Source organism: Neolamprologus multifasciatus, chromosome 16 (genome assembly GCF_963576455.1).
Source record: "Neolamprologus multifasciatus chromosome 16, fNeoMul1.2, whole genome shotgun sequence".
Classification (NCBI taxonomy): Eukaryota; Metazoa; Chordata; class Actinopteri; order Cichliformes; family Cichlidae; genus Neolamprologus; species Neolamprologus multifasciatus.
In genome coordinates, this window is record NC_140454.1 from 25,175,429 (window position 1) to 25,198,239 (window position 22,811).

The 22,811-nt window shown below is 40.2% G+C and overlaps 1 protein-coding gene and 1 long non-coding RNA gene across 2 annotated transcripts in view; both read right to left on the bottom strand.

Moving 5' to 3' along the window:
* The window catches only part of LOC146500919 (uncharacterized), a 53,244-nt gene extending 46,812 nt beyond the window's left edge, over positions 1-6,432 (bottom strand). Inside the window, exon 1 of the long non-coding RNA XR_014869698.1 lies at positions 1,402-6,432. This is a non-coding gene — a long non-coding RNA (uncharacterized LOC146500919). The remainder of the gene's footprint in view (positions 1-1,401) is intronic.
* asic4a (acid-sensing (proton-gated) ion channel family member 4a) overlaps positions 1-22,811 on the bottom strand; it is a 115,077-nt gene that overhangs the window by 76,457 nt on the left and 15,809 nt on the right. The gene's annotated exons all lie outside the window — the stretch shown is intronic.

Here is a 22,811-nt window from a genome sequence, read left to right on the forward strand (position 1 = left end):
ATCCTTGCAGTTGTTTATTACACAAAATAAATTATATTATCACACTTCTGGCCACGTAGCGCTGATATTCACTGCACATGCTCATTTTAACCTTAACCAGAGGGTTTAAAAACAAACAAACCAGTGTTTACCATATCTGGTTCTGCCGTGGCCTGGTAGACAAAAATTGGTTAAGGGTTCCCCGAGCTTTCACGCCCCTCATGTTCTTCATGTGCCCACCATTAGAAGCATGCCTATGGAAAAAGTGCGCCCGCACACAGTGCAGTGCGCTTTATAGGTGTTATCGTGAACTTTTCCAGCCAGGTGTTTTCCTTTTCCCATTCTTCCCTGCACTTTTGCAGTCTTTTTTTCTTTCTCTGAGAGGCACAAACATTGCTGGTCTAATGCCTGGCTCACACTGTGCGATTTTTGGCCCATTTTGAGCCGATTTTTGAGTCGTGATCGGCCCGATTTTGGCCTTCATCGTGCATAGTGTAGTATACGTGGGGTAACGAGAAGCGATTAACACCTCACGACCAGCTCCCGATCATCAATCGCTCGTGAGGGTGTCACCGCAGCCGCTCACACTGCTCACGCGCAAACACGTAAACGTCGGTGAAAAAGACGGAGCACGGCTGTGCAGCGTGTGATCTGGACACAAGCGATGGAGGCACAACTTGTAGAACTTTGGAAAGCTCATCCGAGCCTTTTCGATGTGGCATCACCAAATTATCACGACCACAACAACCGTGAAAATAGTTGGATTTACATTGCTGCTCAATCACAGCTGCCTGATCATGTTTGTCATTAGTAATTTAGCAATGTTGATGGCGGTGTGTGTCTGTGTGAGTGAAAGACAGAGAGGGAGAGCGAGCGACAGATTTTCTGTTATAACCTTCATTTTATGGAGGCACAGTGTGACTCAGGTCGCATCAGAGCATCGGGCGGTATAGTGTGAGACCTGCATCGTGACCTACGAACTTATAACCCATGCGAGCCAATCGTGCAGTTTGAAAATCGCAGTGTTTGCCCAGCTTCAGGTGTACTGTCGTCTGAGACTTGCACCGCAGTGTCGGCGTTTATTTCCCTGTTGGCCATGCTTTTTGTTGTGGTCATCTGTTGTCTTCCGGTATTTTCTCCGCAAGCGACCTTTCCTCAACCAATGAGATGAGCGGTAATCTGAATTGTCATACTCGAATTGTCATAAGTGTGCTGTCAGCTCATTGGTCACAAAGCAGGGGCGGGGCTGGGAATTATGGTTTCAAACAAAGCGTTAATTACATTAAAACTTATAGACTACTTTTGATTCTCACTGTATTACGGGACAAAGTGCGTCCCTTATTAGCTCAATACGGGACGTGTACTTTTGTTTCTAAATACGGGACGATTCCGTTTTTTAAGGGACGGTTGGCAACCCTACACCTGGTAGAGCAGAACGCTGATCATTTTATTAAAGATGAAAGACTTTAGACAGTTTTTCAACTCTCAGTAATGCCATAGTGATTGTTTGATATATGGACCTACAGCGGAGTTTAGGCCCAGACACGGTTAGTGACGTCAGACTTAACGACCAGATTGGGATAATATGGTAATAAAAGGTCTTTAACATATTATTTTAACAGCCACTATCATTGAAGAACACAAACATAACTCAATTGCAAGGCTGTTATCATCAAAAATTTGCACAGTGTGCAGTTATTATTTAAAGCATCAATAGGTTTGTGCAACTTTAAAAAAAGAAAAAGAAAAACTTCCAGAATGCAGATTGGAAACATAAGTTCAGCTGCTAAAAAAGTCCTAAAAACACAAGCTTGTTTTGGCATTGGATCGTGAAAAGCAATTTGGGAATGTCAGCGTTTCATTTCAGTTTTATGAGTTTCCATAAAAATCAAAGATTACACTTTTAACGTAATTCACTGTGGAAAAAAAGCAAAATAATAAAGTACGATCGCTGGGTAGAACATACTAATTAGTATCACCATATTCGTTAGGTAGAGATCAAAGAAGGAAAAGCCGCGTTGAAGCTTCATCACTTGGTCTGAAGGCTTAACTGAGAACATGAATATTAAGCCAGAGTAAGACAGTTTTATGGTTTGTTAGCAAAGGTCAGGCTGGCACATTGATGATGTGCCTATTATCTGTCTCAGCGGCAATCTGTTTAAAATTACCTCATTATGTTGATGACCAAATCAAGTGCACCCCTGGGTCCCATGCACTCTTCCTTAGATACTGCTTATGCCAAGTCACGGGTAACCAGCGCTGTCATGTTAGACTTGATTGGAGCTGTAGGGTGCTTAATACAACATGTATGCCAGCTACGCTATGACATGTTATTAATTAAGTTAGAGCCCTTTTTTGTCAGGCTGCCAGATCGCCTTATTAGGATCACAAACAGGTGAGGCTTCGGGCTGCTTCAGCCATTCTGAGCATGGAGTGGTGAGTGCAGTGAGCTAATGTATTGAGCTTTATGAAAATGTCACTATGTAGGAGATTAAAAAATGAATTAAATTAATTTAATTCAAAATGCAGCAATTTTGGGACTTTTTTTTTTAAAGTATTGCCATAATGAGCCCAGAATCCAGACTTCTGTTTGCATATTTGAGCCACGTAATTATTGTTTTTGTACAGTGTTTTAAATCAGGTCAACACTCAGGAGTGCAGGTGAAACTGCCAAAAAGAACATGCAAGATGAGTAGAAAAACAAACATGAAGGGTAATGATATTCCAATTGAAATTTGGTTTCACGCAGCACCTGATAGCATCCAAGCCGCGGTACGACTTTAGACTGAGAGTTTAAAAGACGAGCCAAAGCTTGATTCTGGCAAATATACACGGGATGAAGAAATGAATGCAGGATGCAGTCTTTCACTAAACTACTAACTAACTACTGCAGGTTACATTTCCATAGGTTATAGTGAAGTGTGCTGCACACATCAAGTCCAGGAAATTGCTGCTTTCAGTAAGAAATGGCTGCACTGCAGTCTCGATCTGGTCTATATTAATTAGCGGAGTCTTTTAAGCCAGCACGGCCTGGGAATATTAAAATGCATCACAAAGTAATAAAAACTTCCCTATTATCATCATCATTATGTCTCGTGGTAATCTGACCAACACACAGGCACATCTCGCCACCACCGAGAGACTAATACTGAATGAACAAAAGGCAAACAACCACTTTATCTGATAGCAGACTATGGAAAAACACCTGGAAGGTCTTTTATACCGTTATTTGTATTATTTATAAAAACCTTGCATAAGGAGCACTTGATAGACTTGCTCACCTTCCAGTAACACTTGCTAATCGTGCAGAGTGAAGTACGGCCTGAAGAAAAACTCACATCAAAATCACATCAAAGGGCTTTCAAGGCATATTGAATTAATATTCACAGTTTTTCACCTGCAGGATCGCAGCTGTTTTTTTCTTCCTACCAAAATTCATTCAATTCGTTTGGTGCTTTGTTTTCAAAGAACTGTAGCCGAGTGAATGGCTTCATGTAGAACATGTAAGTGGCCACCCAAGTTCTTATTGATTAGGCAATAGCGTACTGAAACACCAGACACTCACAACGCTTTCAAAGAAATCAAAAACAGTCAAACCTTGACACTTTGCCCACAGAGATCTATACTATTAAACGGGCTATTTGTTTGGCTGACAACATCTGGCAAACACAGAAAGAACAATCTGGAAGTGGGCCTAAAAATACAACTGATATTTAAACAAAGTAAAGGTTAAAAATGGCCACACAAACACAATAGGGACACAAACGAGACATACACAAAGCGGTCAAAAGCGAGTCTGCGGGGTGTAATCACACAGCAGCCACATTAAATTCAGGATTTTTAGAAGACTGTGCAGAGAACCACCCAGGTAATTCTGACCATCATTAACCTCTGGCTGACCCCATTTCAGCTTCACAATCCCCCGGATTCTGAGGATTAATGCTACATTTAAATAATTAGGGTCAGCGATGGACAAACACCACATATATAAACCCTGAGCTGATATGACTGCTATTGAATTTAATAAGACTGTGCAGCCACAATGAGCTGTCATCCTATATGGAGCTGGTGGATAAAAATGAGGTAGGAAACAACATGTTGATTAGGCTCTTTCTGCAGCAAGCAGCACTCCGTTTTATCACGATCCACAAATACTGAATCCCATTAATATACAAGTGAATGTTAAAAGGAACACAATCTTAAAGGTGTCTAATATGATAATAATTCAGCAGCAATGCCTTCTATTTATCAGACAATAACTTAGCAGCAGAACACAAGCAAAAGGATTGCTCTGTTATTATAATGTGAATAAATGAGTGCAAACCTTTAACTAACAACTGGTGATGCAAGCGTGGTAGACAGCAGGTAATGATTTAAGAAAACAGCAACTAAAGTGGTCAAAGAAAGGCGAAAAATATAATCAATGTTTTGTAAACTGATCAAATTAATGCGTAAGCTAAGCCAGAGATTGCTACAAGCAAGCTGGGCCCACCTACGAGTCTCGGTGACAAAATTTAAAAAGATCGATTTAAGCCAATAGAAAAAAAAAACTGCAGAAAAAACCCACCAGCACTGTTTCTAATTGTGCAGCCTACAGCCGCCTCTGAGCTACCCACTGTTCACCCCTTCTTCCCCCAGAGTTTGTTTAAGCAGCACACACAGCTCAAGGTCCCACTGTTCATGAGAAATCACGCATCTGTCTCCCTGTTTGCCCACCTATTATTTCTACAGGCGTTCCTACAGAGCTTTAGCTTCTTTCAGCTAATTATTTTGGCTTTATTGCTTTAACTTAACGGCTTTGGTTAATTCTTACTGCTCTCTCGTGTGATGTTTCTGGAAGCTGAAAACAGTTGGCCAGCTGGTGAAACATTTAATAACTAAGCTGCACAATTAAAAAGTTGTGTTTTTAAAAAGCCCATTTATGTGTTTTCATTTTTTTTCTCCTGTTTTCAGCATTTTTTGGGGGAAAAAGTGTTAGAGGACATGAGACAAAAATCAAATAAACACAAAATAAATAAATGAAATAAAAGAAATGTAAATATCTGCTAATGTCATATGCTGAATGAGTAAGAGTTCTGAGAACTAATTCAGCACATCAGCAGATTTTATCATGTGATAAAACGTGTTTAAAGCCTCGGATGCTGCACACATATCCTGCCTAAATATGCTGTTAATGCAGGTCAAAAGCCCTGTGGAGCAATCGTTTTCTTATATCTCGTGCACACACGCATTTTCTCTCGCTCGGCAGAGTATGCAGGCCCGTCGTTCGTTTGACGCATTTCCACTGCAAGGTGGAGATGGAAATGTGTAAGTAATACATGACAAATGGCAAAACATGGAAGAAGGGCGAGGATGAAGAAAACCGCTAGCAAGAAATCATGGATGTAAACAATCACTTCTCCTAATTTGCTTTATTTCACGTTTCCTTGCTCCTCGGGTGGCCTGGAAATCAATATGGTCTGCTACAATGAGGGATGTCTCCATTTCCAGTCCTGTGAGAGGTTGGCTGCTCGAGTGGAGGCGTGAGTGAGAATACAGGAGACCACCCTTTGCAGAGGTCTTAAAAGAGACCGAAACCGCCATTTTTAGTGTCATTACTAGCGACGCCGCAGCAAAATGTTGAATTTTCTTTTTTAAATAAATTGCACTCCCCCTCTCTTACTGGCACTTACACTACATATTCATTCTATGCATGCATTTAAAAACATCTCAAGAAACTGAGCTGAAAAATAAATAAGTAAATAACACACAGCCTTGCAGGTTTATGTGTTTGAGTTTGGTTTGTTGGCTCTTTTCATAACATTAATACAAAATACTTGTGAAAACACATTTCCCATTTATTTATTTTTTTCCTTGTTGGACGATATTACTACACTGTTGTGCTGGGAGTAGTAACCAGGCGCTTACAATATTGTTTGGATAGTACATTGTATTATGTGTGCAAAAAAAAAACTTCAGGGCATACAGAGCTGCAGCTGTGCTGCCGTCATCAGAAACAGCTCAGTTCAAGTAGGTGGGCCCGGCAATCAGCAGCCAGAGTTATACTAGCTTTTGAAAAAAGTCTCCTAAAGATTGTAATCTAGGAAAAGAAACTTTTTTTTGGATTCATACAAGTCACACACAGTGAGGCCACACTGTTTAAATACTAATAATATGCCATAAAGCCTCTTTTTAAGACCGATGTTACAAAATTTGATTTTATTTTCCTGCTTTAATTATATGTCTCCTCCCATGTCAGGACCTAGAACAATTATTAATTAGTTATGGTCTTCATGTATTTTCTCCATCTTTTATAGGCTATTTTGTTGTATTTCATCTTCTCTGTGCAGGCAAAATAATGTTGTTTGTGTATAATTTTGTATAATTGTCGCTGTAGCTGTCCTGTTTTAATTGTACACACGGATGCCTTTCCATCAGGTCGAAAAAGCGCACTAATAAAAATCTGTGTGTGGACAGACAAAAATTAAAGAGGAAGGAGGCAACTGTCACGTAAGCTTAAACCTCTCATTTGAATTTATACTACTGGCTAAAAACCAACATACATTGAGCAGACACTGTAAACCGACGGTATGGCATGCATAAAATAACCTCCTGCATAACACAAGCCGATACCTTGATAGCATTCCTCACACTGAATCTCATTTAACACCTGTAGGTGGTATTTGCATCAGATTGATGTACAGCATTAAATTCCACTTTCATGTAGCTAATCAACACTACACAATGTGAGGTGCGTGCGTCGGGGCTGGGCCACATATTCGACTACGGTAAAGTTAATGCAAAGTTAAGCAGCCTTTTAAAAGACTACGATGCACAAGGTGAAATGGCACTTCAAAGAGCTAACTGATCCACTCACTGGAAACCATAATCTAAAAAAGACCCTGACAAGTACTTCAGTCTTCTTTAGATGTGTTAATTAGAAATATTGATCCCATATAACAATAATAATAATAATAATAAGACAAAAACAAAACAGGCTGCAAGTCTCACACCATATAATTTAGTGTGAAAGTGTGCCAGCTCACCAGTTTGTGAAGGGCATTTTCTCCCTGAAAGCCTTGATGATATAACGCCTGCTTTGTTTGTGTGTGACGGGATGATTAGGGGGAGTGGAGTGGGTTGGTAAACATTTCTCCTCTCACTTCTATCTTTCCGTCCTCCCCTCTTTGGTCACTACCAATGTCTTTCTAACTATTTAAGGTTAAAATCAGTGTAGCTTTTGGGTCTAATAGCCAAGTGAGTGACAGGTCAGTGACAGAAAACAAATGTGAGGCTTCATCACACTAGGCATCCACATAAACACTTGGCAACCCCAGGGCCACGCTCTGAATTGCTAATTTGTTTGTGATGAGGGCGACGGGAGACGTGTTTTGAGGTGCGGGGGGGGCATATGGGTCTCACAAAGTCTACCCCAGCTTCCATTTACAAAGTCATCAATTCAGTGTGTTTTTCACTTCACCCCCTGCTCCCAGACAGAATGGACAGTTTTCTGTTTTCAACAACACTGATCAGCCTCTGAGCTGCTGGGATCGAGGATATTAGAGGGAAAATGATCAGCTAGGCTTGGAGAAATGGCTCACTGCTGGGAGGCTTTGATTGACTTCCCTTGGGGAGGACACTGACTTAGGACTACTTTGAGGTCTCTGTTTATATACTGGCCCACGATGCAGCTAAAGCAGGTATATATTTTTTTTGTGTGTGCGCGTGTAATGCTGGAGAATAGGAGTAACAAAAGGCCAACACAGGAGAAGGTGAAATGTCTGGCCCACTCTGTGTGGGATGTAAACGAGTTTTCTATTCTGGGTAGAAAAGGAAAGCTGCCATGTATATCATTTTTCAGCTCAGAGCTCCAACATGGAAAATAAAGTGTGTGCAGTGTAAAGAAATGAACAACACAACGTGAACAAAGTGTAAGAGCCAATGCAATCCAAGGCTTACATATCAGGACTGCAAATTCATTTGAGAAGCCAAAATCCACAATGTTCTTTACTCAAACAAATGCACCACAACTTTGTTTTTTAATAACATGCAGTGATACCACAATTAAGTTTTCAGACTGCCATATGGTTGCACAGTGAGTTTCAGCAAGGGCAACAAGACATGAGACAAAGATATTGAGCGAAGGAAAAAGAACAGAAGCCTGCCGGTCTGCCCAAATGCCACAGTTTGCCTCAGAAACTCAGTCTGCTCTGAACACTCAAACACGATACACATTGTTTTACTTTCCAAGGATACTGTTCTGAGAATCATTCGATTGAAAAACATTCAGTCCCTCTGAGAATTATCTGGTTTTAAAGTTTTACACACGGTGTCTGGCCTAGCTGAAGGCAAAGTGATGCACTTGTCTTTGAAATTAAATTCCAGCGGTTCTTTAAGCACCAGACCAGCAATTAGCTGTTGCTCACTTTAGCTCCTGTCTATCATTAACTTTTGACTCCCATTTTCACGCATGCACACCGCCCTGAATTACTCTAAACATTACCCACTGTAGGTGCATATGAAATCTAATGCAGTTAGATTGACATTAATGGATGTTTAACCTGGCAGCTTTCTAAGTCCAAAATCTGTGTGATGCCAGATTTGTGCTCATGCAACAATAGTGTGGTGTGTTCACAGAGGGCTTGTGGGAATGCCGCCTCTGGTCTCCAGGTAGCTCTCCCTCCAAAACCCAACAATGTATTTCCAGTAGTGAGAATGAGTCTCTCTACACTTCCTGATTCTCCCAACACTGCCAGGAGTTCATGTGTGAAAACAGGTTTAGGAAGCTTGAGTTATGATGTCACACCCAGGCTAGAATCAGTGGTTTCAGTAGTCTTAAAAAGTGGAGCATGTTCCTGAAGATTACCTTCCACAGACAGGTCCACATTCATTTGCTAGAATTGCTTTAGAGGAGATGATGTATGAATATTTTGTGTTTACCTGAAGTTTCGCTTAGCATCTACTAGCAGAACAGCACAAGTATCACCATAATTGTTCCTGTCCACATCTATTCACTCAGGCCTGCAGAGATTTTAAACAGCATACTTGTCGATTGTCATGAACACTGAATTTCTCACCTAAAGAAATGTCCCAAATTTTTAGCTCTACTTTCTAAACTTAAAAAAAAAAGAAAGATAGATGACACATTATTCAACCTGTATTTTAGCAAAAGTATCTCTCTCTCCTTCTGGAAAAGTTTCACTCTCTATAAGCCACATAAGCATTCATCCATTCAAAACAGCTTGATTAATCCAACAATTGACAAGTAAACTGTGCAAAGTGCACAACCGAAACGCTGGAGCAGGATGCGCTTAATTCATTATAAATGACTCGAGCCATGATCTTGCATTTACTGAGCAGAAACAATCTTAAGATAGACCAGCCAAATTAATGAACCTCGCTCAAATGATGCATTTGTCACTTTATCTAGGAAAGGCCATCACATTGGCATCTCTGTTAGTTTATGTTCCTGTCTAGCTCCACAGAGTATCAAATTACGCCTCTGAACGAGGTGGGACTTGGGATGCAGTGAGGCACACAGTGATTTTGGACTCCCAGTGCCTGACGAGTGCTATGTGGAAGCATGATAAGTCCTAATGAAGCAGAGAAGAGCGTTTTCCAGGCTTTTGTCAAAATCGAAACTCGTTTTTCAGGAAGATTTTTGCTCTACTGATGCATGTCGTTTTGCTGGATGCCAAAGTGGAGTAAAAGGTTCTGCACATAAATCACACACATATATATATATAAAATGTAAAAAAAAAAATGTGGTAAGGTTAGATTGACATGATGCCAGCTAAAATCAATATTATGCTAAACTGTCCACTTCACCCCAGATGTGTGCATAAAATCAACGTTTTTTAAACTTACATTTGATCCCAACTTACATGAGGATCACACAACCTGTGTTACAAAGACCAGGTCCCTTCCACCTTCTGCTGTTATCAATAGGTTTGATCTGATAGAATAATGGCTTTAAGCTCCATTTATCAACTGAATGGTGATCCTTTTTAATTTTTGGTTTTTATCCCCTCTCCCTAAGGGACTCATTTCTTTTGCGAGCTTCTAGAAAGCTGCCATGAGCTAAAACAGAACACAAAAATACCACCATCTTCCTGATTCAGTGGCACAGTCGAGCCTTCATTTCCACAGATTTCATACTGAGAGGTAAAGAGAAACGGGAACCAGTCTAAATGCAGATGTGTCATTATTCGCTAGCCAATCAACCTTTGGTTTATAATGACATTTATAAAGCAAATAACTTTCCCGGTGCCAGCTAAACATTCAAATACCACTTTTATATGTATTGTTTTGGTTCTTTTAATCTGCACGGGCACAAAAGTCGCTCAGTTGAAAATTCGCAATGTTGATGTTTGTGACTAATTTTCCCTTCCTGATCTGTTTTCAGTCCCAAAAGGAAAACTCTTGATCTCTTAACGTACGTATCTATATGTGTCTGCATATGTAAATTTGCAGGTCTATTCATTCTCTCATGCTTTTATTCTCCCCCTGAAGGGAGTATATAATCATTTCAATTTGTTGTTTGTCAGTCTGTTTGTTAGCAGTCTAGCATCCAGAATTTTCAGGATATCGTTTTCTAATTTTGTGTGATTGAAGATACCAATAACAGCTTCAGCTGATTTAATTTAGTTGAAAATTGGGTCAAAGTCAAGGTCACACAAATGTGAAAATCAGTAAAGCCCTTATATTACCCACAATTTTTATGGAAAGTCATCAAACTCCACAGCAATATTACTAGGACTTGGGAGACACGAGTACCTAAGGTGACTAAGTGTTTGACTTTGACCTTCATCGTCAGCCCACAAGGTCAAAAGTTGGCCTTGAAAAATAAATACGAAGAAACCATTTAGTATAAAAAGACATGCAGATGTATAAGATATACACCTTTTTTATTTTTTCTATTTTTTTCTATATACAGTGGGGCAAAAAAGTATTTAGTCAGCCACCGATTGTGCAAGTTCCCCCACTTAAAATGATGACAGAGGTCAGTAATTTGCACCAGAGGTACACTTCAACTGTGAGAGACAGAATGTGAAAAAAAAATCCATGAATTCACATGGTAGGATTTGTAAAGAATTTATTCGTAAATCAGGGTGGAAAATAAGTATTTGGTCACCTCAAACAAGGAAAATCCCTGGCTCTCACAGACCTGTAACGTCTTCTGTAAGAAGCTTTTCTGTCCCCCACTCGTTACCTGTATGAATGGCACCTGTTTGACCTCATCATCTGTATAAAAGACACCTGTCCACAGCCTCAACCAGTCAGACTCCAAACTCCGCCATGGCCAAGACCAAAGAGCTTTCGAAGGACACCAGGAAAAGAATTGTAGACCTGCACCAGACTGGGAAGAGTGAATCTACAATAGGCAAGCAGCTTGGTGTGAAAAAATCAACTGTGGGAGCAATCATCAGAAAATGGAAGACATACAAGACCACTGATAATCTCCCTCGATCTGGGGCTCCACGCAAGATCTCATCCCGTGGGGTCAAAATGATCATGAGAACGGTGAGCAAAGATCCCAGAACCACACGGGGGGACCTGGTGAATGACCTGCAGAGAGCTGGGACCAAAGTAACAAAGGTCACCATCAGTAACACACTACAACGGCAGGGAATCAAATCCCGCAGTGCCAGACGTGTTCCGCTGCTGAAGCCAGTGCATGTCCAGGCCCGTCTGAAGTTTGCCAGAGAGCACATGGATGATACAGCAGAGGATTGGGAGAATGTCATGTGGTCAGATGAAACCAAAGTAGAACTTTTTGGTATAAACTCAACTCGTCGTGTTTGGAGGAAGAAGAATACTGAGTTGCATCCCAAGAACACCATACCTACTGTGAAGCATGGGGGTGGAAACATCATGCTATGGGGCTGTTTTTCTGCCAAGGGGACAGGACGACTGATCCGTGTTAAGGACAGAATGAATGGGGCCAAGTATCGTGAGATTTTGAGCCAAAACCTCCTTCCATCAGTGAGAACTTTGAAGATGAAACGAGGCTGGGTCTTCCAACATGACAATGATCCAAAACACACCGCCCGGGCAACAAAGGAGTGGCTCCGTAAGAAGCATTTGAAAGTCCTGGAGTGGCCTAGCCAGTCTCCAGACCTCAACCCCATAGAAAATCTGTGGCGGGAGTTGAAAGTCCGTGTTGCTCGGCGACAGCCCCAAAACATCACTGCTCTTGAGAAGATCTGCATGGAGGAATGGGCCAAAATACCAGCTACTGTGTGTGCAAACCTGGTAAAGACCTATAGTAAACGTTTGACCTCTGTTATTGCCAACAAAGGTTATGTTACAAAGTATTGAGTTGTATTTTTGTTATTGACCAAATACTTATTTTCCACCCTGATTTACGAATAAATTCTTTACAAATCCTACCATGTGAATTCATGGATTTTTTTTTTAACATTCTGTCTCTCACAGTTGAAGTGTACCTCTGGTGCAAATTACTGACCTCTGTCATCATTTTAAGTGGGGGAACTTGCACAATCGGTGGCTGACTAAATACTTTTTTGCCCCACTGTATATATATATTCAATATAATGCCAAACAATCTCACAATGATGCCACAATATCTATGTCATCATACTATAATAAAAAGAGGCTGAAGTCAGCATGTTTTAATAAAAACCAGCTTAAAACATCAAAGTTTTAGTAAAGTCATTGCCCTTCGGGAGGACTTGTGCTCTCTGACTGCTCTTGTTTATTATAGTCACAGGTTCAATAACATACATAACATGAAAATGTACCGTTGTCAAAATAAAACTATTACAGTTAGTTTGATGCATAGGAAACAGAGTCCTACAAGTCACCTGTTACTCTTTCTGTTTACACATGCACACACAAATACACATCACATTATGATTATAATTTATATTTGTGCATTAATTTAGACACCACTGTTAGATTATAAATGCACTAAATCCAAACATGCCACATTATGTATTTCAGTAAATGGGTCTTTGCCAGGTTTGCGTCCATATTTAATTGTTGAACAAATACTGTTTACTGTTTTATGCCTGGTCAAAATTAGACACTGAATGCAATCACCAGTGGGAGTTATCTGACACATTTTTTCTTGATCTAAAGCACCATCGTGGCTGTAAATCAGCCTATTTCCATTCTACACCAGCTCTCTCATTCTAGACTAATGGCGAAGGATCCCTGGTGGTGCTGCATCTTTTTCCATCTCACTGCCAATTGTACAGGACATCTTTCACATTCGGTCTCTTCTTTGACATTGTCCCTTTGGAGTTGCCAAAGAAAGCAAGAAATGCACAATACATAGGTGCAAGCTAGGCTGTCTGACTGAAATACATATTGAGGAAAAGTGTACATGTAGAATATATTACCTTGACTTTAATATTAATACAGTTCTCGAACACAGTCATTTGTATACGCACACTGAGAGTGAAAAACACAGTGATCCCATTGCATGTAAAGGTTGAGGGGGTGTCGAGTTCTTATAGTTTTGTATATTTAAATAGTTTTGTTTTAGTTCAGTTTAGTTTCCAAAATTTAAGAAATTACGAATGCGGCAGATTTTGATCCACTAAGCAATATCATCTAGAAAACATCTGAGTGGCTTCATCTTTCAGCATGGCAATGATTACAAACACAAGCCAATGCAGTAAAAGCATACCTGAACAGAAAAAACACACAGAGGAACACTATTAGTCCTGGATTGGCCTCCCCAGAGCTCGGATCGCGACGTTATTCAAGCAGTGCGGGAGCATCAGAACAAAAGGCAGCAAACATCGAAAGAAGAGCTTTTTGAATGTCCTTCAAGAAGCCCAGAGAACTATTCCTGAAGACCATTAAAAGAAATTACAAGAAAGCTGCTCAGAGAGTTCAGGCTTTGTTGAAGAATAAAGGTAATCATACCAAATGTTGACTTTTAAGCTCATAAGAACTCTAGAAACTCACATTGCAATAAATTGCTTGACATATTTCCCATAGTTGTAATAAAATATACACAAAATTGTATCAGGTTTCAAACTCAGTTTTAGTCAATCTGGGTTGTGGCCCAGCTCTGTATCAGCAGATGAATTGCAGGTAATGCTGCATTCAACTGTTTCCAAGAGGCATTTTAACTATCCGCATGCAGCTGCTGACATGGTGCAGGGAACCAAACAGAATGCAAAAATAATCAAGCATCCACTCCCTCTCACTCTAATCTCCATGACTTTCTGCACTATGGCTGATAAAGTCCATTAGAGTGAAGTTAATATATCGAGACTTGACACATTTGGCCTCTGAAGTTAAGGCACTGCATTTCACCCCACACATCATCAGCGAGTTGACGGCAAGAATAATGTTCGGCACATATGGGAGCAGTCCAGTACACGACACAGTAAACAGGCTCAGTGCATGATTCGGAACAAGACATGTCTGTAAGGGGTGTAGCGAAGGCCAATCTTATGCGAGTAGCTGAAATATGTTATAGTGTGTTATTTACGCTTCGTGACAAGAAGTGAACGCAAATGTTTTGCTCTGTCATACAGAAAGCGGGAGATTTACATCAGTGTCCATGACGACTCGTCTGACAGGGGGCCGGATTGTGTAGAATTCAAAAGAAGCTTCCTCCCAGTAGACTGCACCTTACGTCAAGTAAAGCCCTGTTAACATTCAAATCATGAGCCTCTTGGCTAGTTTTAAAAAAGAAATGTCAGGTCATTATAGATCGCAATTTTTGCCGGGGTAAAATGAATACATGAAACCTTTATTACCCACAAGGCAGAGCAGCAACAGAGAAAAGACACCTTCAGAATAATTCCTTTCTTCTCCTGGTTTACTGGTCATATCATATGCTCTCCCAGCCCCCTCTCCCCTTCTCTCCACACTTCTTTTACAAGTTGCTGGGCCAGTCATGTCAGGGTCACTGCCTAATCACATTAGAGCTTGATCAAAGTTGCAGGAGCAAGGAGGAGAGGCGAGAGAACCTCATTTCTCACAGTGCCGGGGATTAAACCTCAAGCAACATCTCAGGATCATCGGCACCAAGCCATGTGCCACAAGTCCCACAGAAGGCTTCAGCTGAGCAGTGGGCGGCAGACAGGCTGCTGAACCTGGTGTAATCTGGAAGACAGAATACAGAGGGCAAATCCGAGCTCCGTGTGCCAGGCCAAGATAGATGATCGGCCGGATAAAATATAAAATAAAATACAGGGAGTAAATCACTGCCGGGGATGTCTCTGAGGTGGGTGATCAAATGATCTTAACTTTCCAGCATGGGGAGACTGTTGGAGTAGCAGTTCCCAGACACACTTATCAATATTTCACAGGCGGATGTAGCAGCTTTAAGATTGTTTAAATCTCACCTGCTACATTGATCCCACTAAAGTGAGGTTTGAAGATTATATTTTATATATATATATATATATATATATATATATATATACACACACACACACACACACACACACACACACGGACTCTTTACACAATTCTACTATATAATAATAAATGTTTAAAGCTTGTGTTCATGTGCAACTCCTGCATAAAAGAAAGCAATATCAGAAACACAGACAGCGACATTTCTTTCAGCTCATTTAAAACCTCCATGCTGTTGCACTGTTTTTTTTTTCCTTTATCTTTTTGGAAACACAAATTCAAAAATGTCTAAATTTTTTTTTGTAGCCAATTATGGCTAATCATGACCCTAAAAGCTCTAACTGGTGTATCTATTACCGCTTGGTAAAAAGAACAGCAGCATTTGAATGTCTCTGTTCTCACTCTTTGTTCTTCGTTGCCTCCATGCACTGTCTGCTAGTTACATCAAAGCAAAGCAATGACTCCGAGTGGCTTTCTATTATTCAGTCCATACAAAACCGCAACGTTTAAACTTCTGCTTTTCCACCGCCTGGTTTTGCTCGGCAACTGGAGCCTTTTGGTTTCAGTTCCGTCCCCTTTGATAATGTTTCACTGTGCCTGTGAATCTAAAAAAGAAATTACATGACTGGCCTCGAGAGAGGATGATAGCGCCTCCCACCACTTTTCCATCATATGATCATGGCCCTTCTCTTTCCTTTTGAATTATGACAATAATACATTTTCCAGCTAGCATGATCCCGAGTAATACTAACCACATAAACAAGCGGAGAACTTCATTATCATCTCTACATCTCTGATGGCACAAATATTAGCTGATAAAATGGGTGAAATAGTTACAAGTAAGAGGCTGAAAGCGTTCTTGATTCCTACCTGAGATGATAATTATTACTAGTTTTACACTGTAATTCTTCTTCTTCAGAGCTTTCTTGCATTTTCAGGAAATCTTACAGATGCACAATTTCAATGACGCCTTTACGCAACTATGTTTTTGTTTTTTTCATAAAATAAGTGCATCTCAAGAGGCTTTAAATGAAGACTTAGTAGCATTATAGACAGTTCTAGGTAAGGATACAAAACAGCAGAAAAATAGAGCAGTTATTAAGAGATGCTTATTCCAAGTATAATCTCCAGTATTTCCATGATGATCCTGCAGTATTTATCAGATATGAAAACAAAAACAAAAAAGATTAAACTAAAATTGGTAACTGGTTGCTTGCTGCTAGTGAAAGAGGACATGAAAAGGCAACATTCAGCTATATTGATCAAAAAGATAAAAGACAAATTTTTAGAAAGACAACTGATTATTTTAAAATGCTTAAAAAAACAATTGTTATAGACAATGATTCAGATGAAATTATTCCGACCTGACGCTGCTAATGTTCAACTTTAAAGCACAAAAATAATTTGGCTGATGTCAAGACGCCCCAGTTACAAATAAGCTGACATGACACAGGATGCAAGTTGTGGTTTTCATGTCACTGATGTAAGCTCTAGTATGTTTGCCATTCTTCCTCGAATACCACAGAAGATTAATGAAGCCATAGAGTGCAGGCTCGCTGTCAGTCACCAGAACAAACTGTGTTTTCTGCTTTTCCTGCAGGTCCTAACAAAGCGAGGTGATTAGTGACCAAAACTATCAAATAAAAGAGTTACCTGCAGTCTGCGTATCTTCCTGTCTAGCTCATGTGGTCTGTAATATGTCGCTATGACCCCAAAAAATGGACACAACTCAAGGACGACAGTGGCCAGAACATTTACGGACCTTTCAGGCTTTCTGTTTCCATGGCAATGAAGAATCCACTGCGTTCCAGAGGTGAGGTGGAATAATTCGAATAGGTTCTGCCATGACACCAAGTTAGGACATCCCAAAACAGTGCAGGATTTCTAATTTGAGACCAAAATAATTGTGAAAATGGGGGGGACGTAAAACTACTGCTACACGGCTTACTGCTCCCACTCAAGACAATACTTTTCCACCAGAAGTGCCACAGCGTGTCCTGGAAGTGCCTCAGAAGGAGCTCTCTGCTCTGTGTCGCTAAAAGTACACGGCGAGTCTATTAATCTATTTTTGATAGGAGATGGGTCAGACTGTACAAAGCAGACGAGGAGAGGAGGAAGTCGAGAGGAGGCATGGAGAATGTGGTCAATTTTCTAAATAAAAGACCCTTTCCGGACTAAACTCTCAGCTTCTGAATTGCTCCTGCTTTGATACAATGAATGAAATAAAACCTTGGCATCCGTGTGCATGACAAATTTTGTGTTTTTGATGGCAGTCATTTGAGAGACCAGCAGTCTGCTGTTTTTCATCTTGTTTCTGTTATGCTACTGTTTTTTGGGTTGTATTTTTTAAAAAAACAATACAGCACAAAGTCCTGCTCAGAAAAATTTCAGGGCTGTTTAGGAGCACTTACGCTGCTGTAGGTACTTTTTTCTCCCCTGAAAACAACCTTGAACGGGCTCCTAGGAACAGTCCCTGCATCACAGCACTAACCATGATGCAGGGAAATTTGCTAAAACTGTCTTTGGTGAAAAACAACTTATTTTGAACCTTTGTTCCAGCCCAAAGAAACCAAACAGAAGAGACAAAGTAATAGCCAACGTATCCTGAACATCTACAAGGCAAATGAAATGGCACAGATTTTTAAAACACCACATATGTCTTTTGCATGGTAGACACAGTAGTGTGCACACTGCTGTTCCAGTGTTTTGTGTAATTCTGGGTTTTTTTTTTTCCTTGCCACATTTGCCCTTTTGTATCAGCTTCAAAAATCTTTAATGGACTGTTCACTGTGTGCTCAAACAAAACCCTTTCCAACCCGTCAGCAGGAGGGGAGGTTTAATATTTCTCTCTGCGAAATCAACTCGTGGCATATTTTAGTAAATCAAAACAACTGAAAGCCTACTGTTCAGTGAACCATCGAGTACAAATGTCATATTATTAAATTAATGTCATCTCTCGCTCAACACTATCCCACTGATTACCGTTTGTGGCAGGTCTGACACATTAAATTATTATGGGAAAATAAGTGAGGAAACAAGTGATTATGTGAGTGTGTATTAAATCTGCGCTTCAAAAAGGCAAAGAAGTTACAGGGTGATGTACTTTGATGAAAAAAAAATATAATTATTTTGCCTGATAAGAGGTGGTATTCTTGGCAGGTAATTCTTTTAGTTTACAGCCTTTGGAAGTGAGCAAAAAAGTTAATTTCAGACTGCCTACAGGATGACAAGAGAAGGCAGTTTAACTTCAGTGAAATTCAAAGTATGATTCTTGTGCTGCTCGTGGTGACATAAAGATTTTTATGATACTGTTGCACACTAACGAGGAACAGTCCTCACAGTTTGAAAGAGATTATGGCTCTATCAACAGCCAGAGGTAAACATGCCGTTGCCATTTCAATCTAAATACGCGCTGCAGCACAGAGAGCCGTAGCAATCGTTTCCCCTCTGATATGAAAATACATGTTTCACAATCCATATGTGACAAAACCCCTCCAGTTAAATCTGCTGCACGGCACACCTGGGACTTATATGCTAGCATTAACCTTCTTCTTGCACTTTGTTCCATGCAAGTCTGCAACATTAGCCCGGCCATGTAAAACTGCAAAGTGCTGTTTGTACTGCAAAACTGAGGTGCTGTTTGGGATAGTCGGGGCTGCCAAGGCATTTCATATTTCATTCATATCTGTCAGGTATAGTACATCTCTCAGAGACATCTAGGAAATCAGAACGATATAAAAGTTCTTTGCTTCATAATCTGCAGCCACGCAGGAAGAACAAACTGACAGCAAGTTTTATCTTAATAAATGATTCGTCCCAAAAACTGCGTTTACTGCCGGCTGACAATCCGAGTACCTGAAATCTTCTGAATCTCTGTGAATTAGGGTTTGAATTTGTCTCTTCAGCCAGATTATTACTACTGTCTTTTGAATGCTTGTCCTTTGTAGTTTACTGCTCTGCTGAATGTGTTTACTTATCCGTGGGGAGTACAATCAAGGAGAAATTGCATGTTCATGGCACAGATAACACAGACTGGCCACCAGCAGGAGACACTTTTGCCGGGGCCAATTTATCTCAGAAGCAAACTGTCACTAAGTTTTTCAGCGCAAGTATCAACTAGATTGCACTGTCTTCTTAGCTGATTGGGTTTAAGCAATAATCTTGCACTTTTAAAGAATGACAAGGGTGAATTTTCCTTTTGTGAAATTGTTCGTACCCCGAGCCAACAACTCTCCCAGAGCATTTTTGAAATAATGCACCTAGTATAACAGAACAGGAGATCAAGCCTCTAACAAGCTCGACATAAAAATTTGATCTTTTGCAAAGACACTGGCACAAACAGTCTCTTTTTCTCACTTCTTTGTCCACGTAGTGCAAGTGCAAGTTCCGTCTAATGAGATGCTAATCCGGGAATCTTACACTCTCGTTTCAAAGAGTGAGGGTTTTATTTATTCAGTGGCATCTACTCTGTACAAAGGCGATGTCTGGTGAGATCAGAACAGAGTTTGGCCATGAGAAAGAGCCACAGTTAAAGGTGACCTCTTCCGAGGATCATCACAACCTCTGTGAGGATCAGGTCTGGTTTATTTTTCTACACCGTAGCTTTTAGGAGTGCTGATTTCAATTATTCAGAGACGTAGGAGTGAAAACAGACTCTGTTGTGGTCCCATTAAAAAAAGAACTTTAAGGTTTGTGTGAAAGGAATTGATGGGCTTTCAACTTTACTGAACTGTAGCATCAAACCATAATAATACAATAATAATAACAACAAAAATAACAATAATAAGTTCTCCATTTAGTTCTCTTTCACAGATTGTCTTTCTTCCGTCTCCCTCCCCTCACTCACAACCAGTTGGACAGACGGCTGCCCCTCCCTGAGACTGGTTCTGCTGGAGGTTTCTTCCTGTTAAAAGGGAGTTTTTCCTTCCCACTGTTGCCAGTGCACTTGCCATTTGATTGTTGGGGTTTTCTCTGTTTTAATTGCATTATTTTAGGGTCTTTACCTTACAATATAATGCACCTTGAGTCAGCTGTTGTTGTGATTTGGCGCTGCATAAATAAAACTGAACTGAATCAAATCTGCAGCACAAACCTGGGTGGGCTGTACCACACAGAAAGCCACATAGTCTGGAAATCAATTAAAAATGCTTCAAAATTGAACATAAAAATGAAACCTGCTCCAGTGACTAGTCAATTAAATAAATCCATTAGGTGGATGATTTATTTAAAAAGAAATAGCCCAAGTAGAGATGTTATAAAAGGGGAAAACTATCAACAGAGGCTAAAACTATATTTTTACCAGGCTGTAAAAATGCATTAAGCTATAAAGTTGCACATATTTACATAGAAGTCTACGGAGCTGACTTTCCTTTTTGCGTAGCTTCATCTGGCACCTAGCCACTGCAGTTTTTGCTACTTTCACATTGACTTTGTTTTTGCAGCTCTGGAGGTTGGTCCTTGCTTACTACACCTACTGGTGCTATACAGTAACACATAGTTTCGCTTGCTAGCTTTGCCTTCTTACTGCAAATGCATTTTCTCATGATGCTAGAATTTTCATCAACTTAATGTACTGAATTGAATTTCCCAAAAATGAGACAAAGAATCACTGATTTTGTGAAAATCTCCATTAATGGAGAGTTAAAAATCTCCACCAGCATCACCATTTAATAATACACCAATAATCCACTGCTGCTTGATAACAGGACAAACTGAACGACATCCTGATATCCCGCCATCATCTGCTGTCATCCAAACTACACATCTGCTAATGAGTCTAAGACGCCTTATTGTTACATATGGGTTAAAAGCTACTTTTAGCTGCTCCCTTATCCACAAGAGGTCATAACAATGTTCCACAGCTTTAATTTGGCAGATTTTTGTGTCAGCTGAACTTCCTGATGGAACTCCAATTTGTGTCTCTTTCCAAGATCGACCAGGGTTTTTTTGTTTGTTTGTTTGTTTTTTTTATCTAGCTAGATGAATCTGTAAACCACTACATTATGGAGTCATGAAGTTAGTATCATAGGGAACAAGGTCCACGGTGGCTCTTTAGGTTCAGTAACTGTGTTTTGATAAGAATTCATGCATTTAATGTTAAATATAAAGAAATCTTCCAGTGACATCATCAGCAGTTAATTATACAGGGTTCTGCATGTCCCACACTCGAAAACATTTGCAAATATTGTACAGTGTACATTTATAGTGTACGTCTGGTTTAAATAAGCCCAGGTTTACAGGTTAGTGCTGTTCATTTGGGCTGATTGCAACCTGTCGATCAGTGGCCTCAAAGCAGCATTTTGAACACCAACTAGTTTATAGCAGTTTTTTAAATCATTAGAATTAGGCTGAGATACTTTTTTCGAGGCATGACAACCATGAATTACATTTATTACCCAGACTTTAAAGAACACACGTCATCCTGCTGTTTTTCCTGTTGTTTGTAGTTAAATAAGTGTGCTCTGTGTTGCCTTTAGATTTCTTTTAGACTTATCTTTCAGAATAGTCACATGTCATGCCACGGGGTGGGCAGCTGACTTACTTGCAAGCTGAGTCAGACAGCAAGGAAATGAAGCAAATAATGGCTTGATTTGGAACACTTGAGCAGCATACGGCAGGTGGAAACAAGGGGGGAGGCTCTAATTCTGCTCTCCAGCCAGCTGGTCCTAAAGCAGGGCTGCAGCCAAGCTCGCTGACCACTCTGTTTCCCACTGAGCTTTTTCAGCGGAAGGAACTGTGCCAAGAGGTGTGGTACCTCTCTTCAAATCACCTCTCTCTCTCTCTCACTCTCTCCAGTGTATAATCGTAACATAATCATGCCCACTACATCTATTGATCTGTTCACAGCACACTTCCACTGAAGCAGCCAAATAGTATCCTTAGGCGAAACACTTGCCAAGAGAGATATGATGACACCAATTAGATTACACTGATATTCAAATACACAATGGATGTGGTGTGGGCTCACGTCTTAGGCTTATTTAGCCGATCTTGGAGCTTGGTAATTTATCTAGTTGTCGCGCTGTCCCAGAAGTCCCTCAATGTCATACTAATTAATTATTTATCATTACCTAAACGCACTAATTAATTGTCAGTTTAAGGGCATGCTTTTATGGAAGACATATTCAATCTGTCTCTGGGGATCACTTTCATATACCACATACCAATTATTTATTAATATCCTGCTAATTCTCTTTAGAGTAGACAAAGTGAAGGTCAAACAAGAAGAAAAAAGCACGGCGATTTCTCAGTGAGGTCCACTGACATTTATCCCTTCCAGTGGACTTTTAAGATTTGTTTAGAAGGATGCTGTTACCCCCTCCTACCCCTCTCCAAGTGAATGTCAAGGACATGCATAAACAGCGATGCCATAGTTCATTACTGGTCATATTTATTCCAAGATGCTGCCCTTATCACAGTGTTTATAATTAAACAGATGAGATCACAGTTAAAGAAAGAAGAAAGACAACAAAGATGTGTCATTTTCTTTCTCCAAGCTCCTGGGG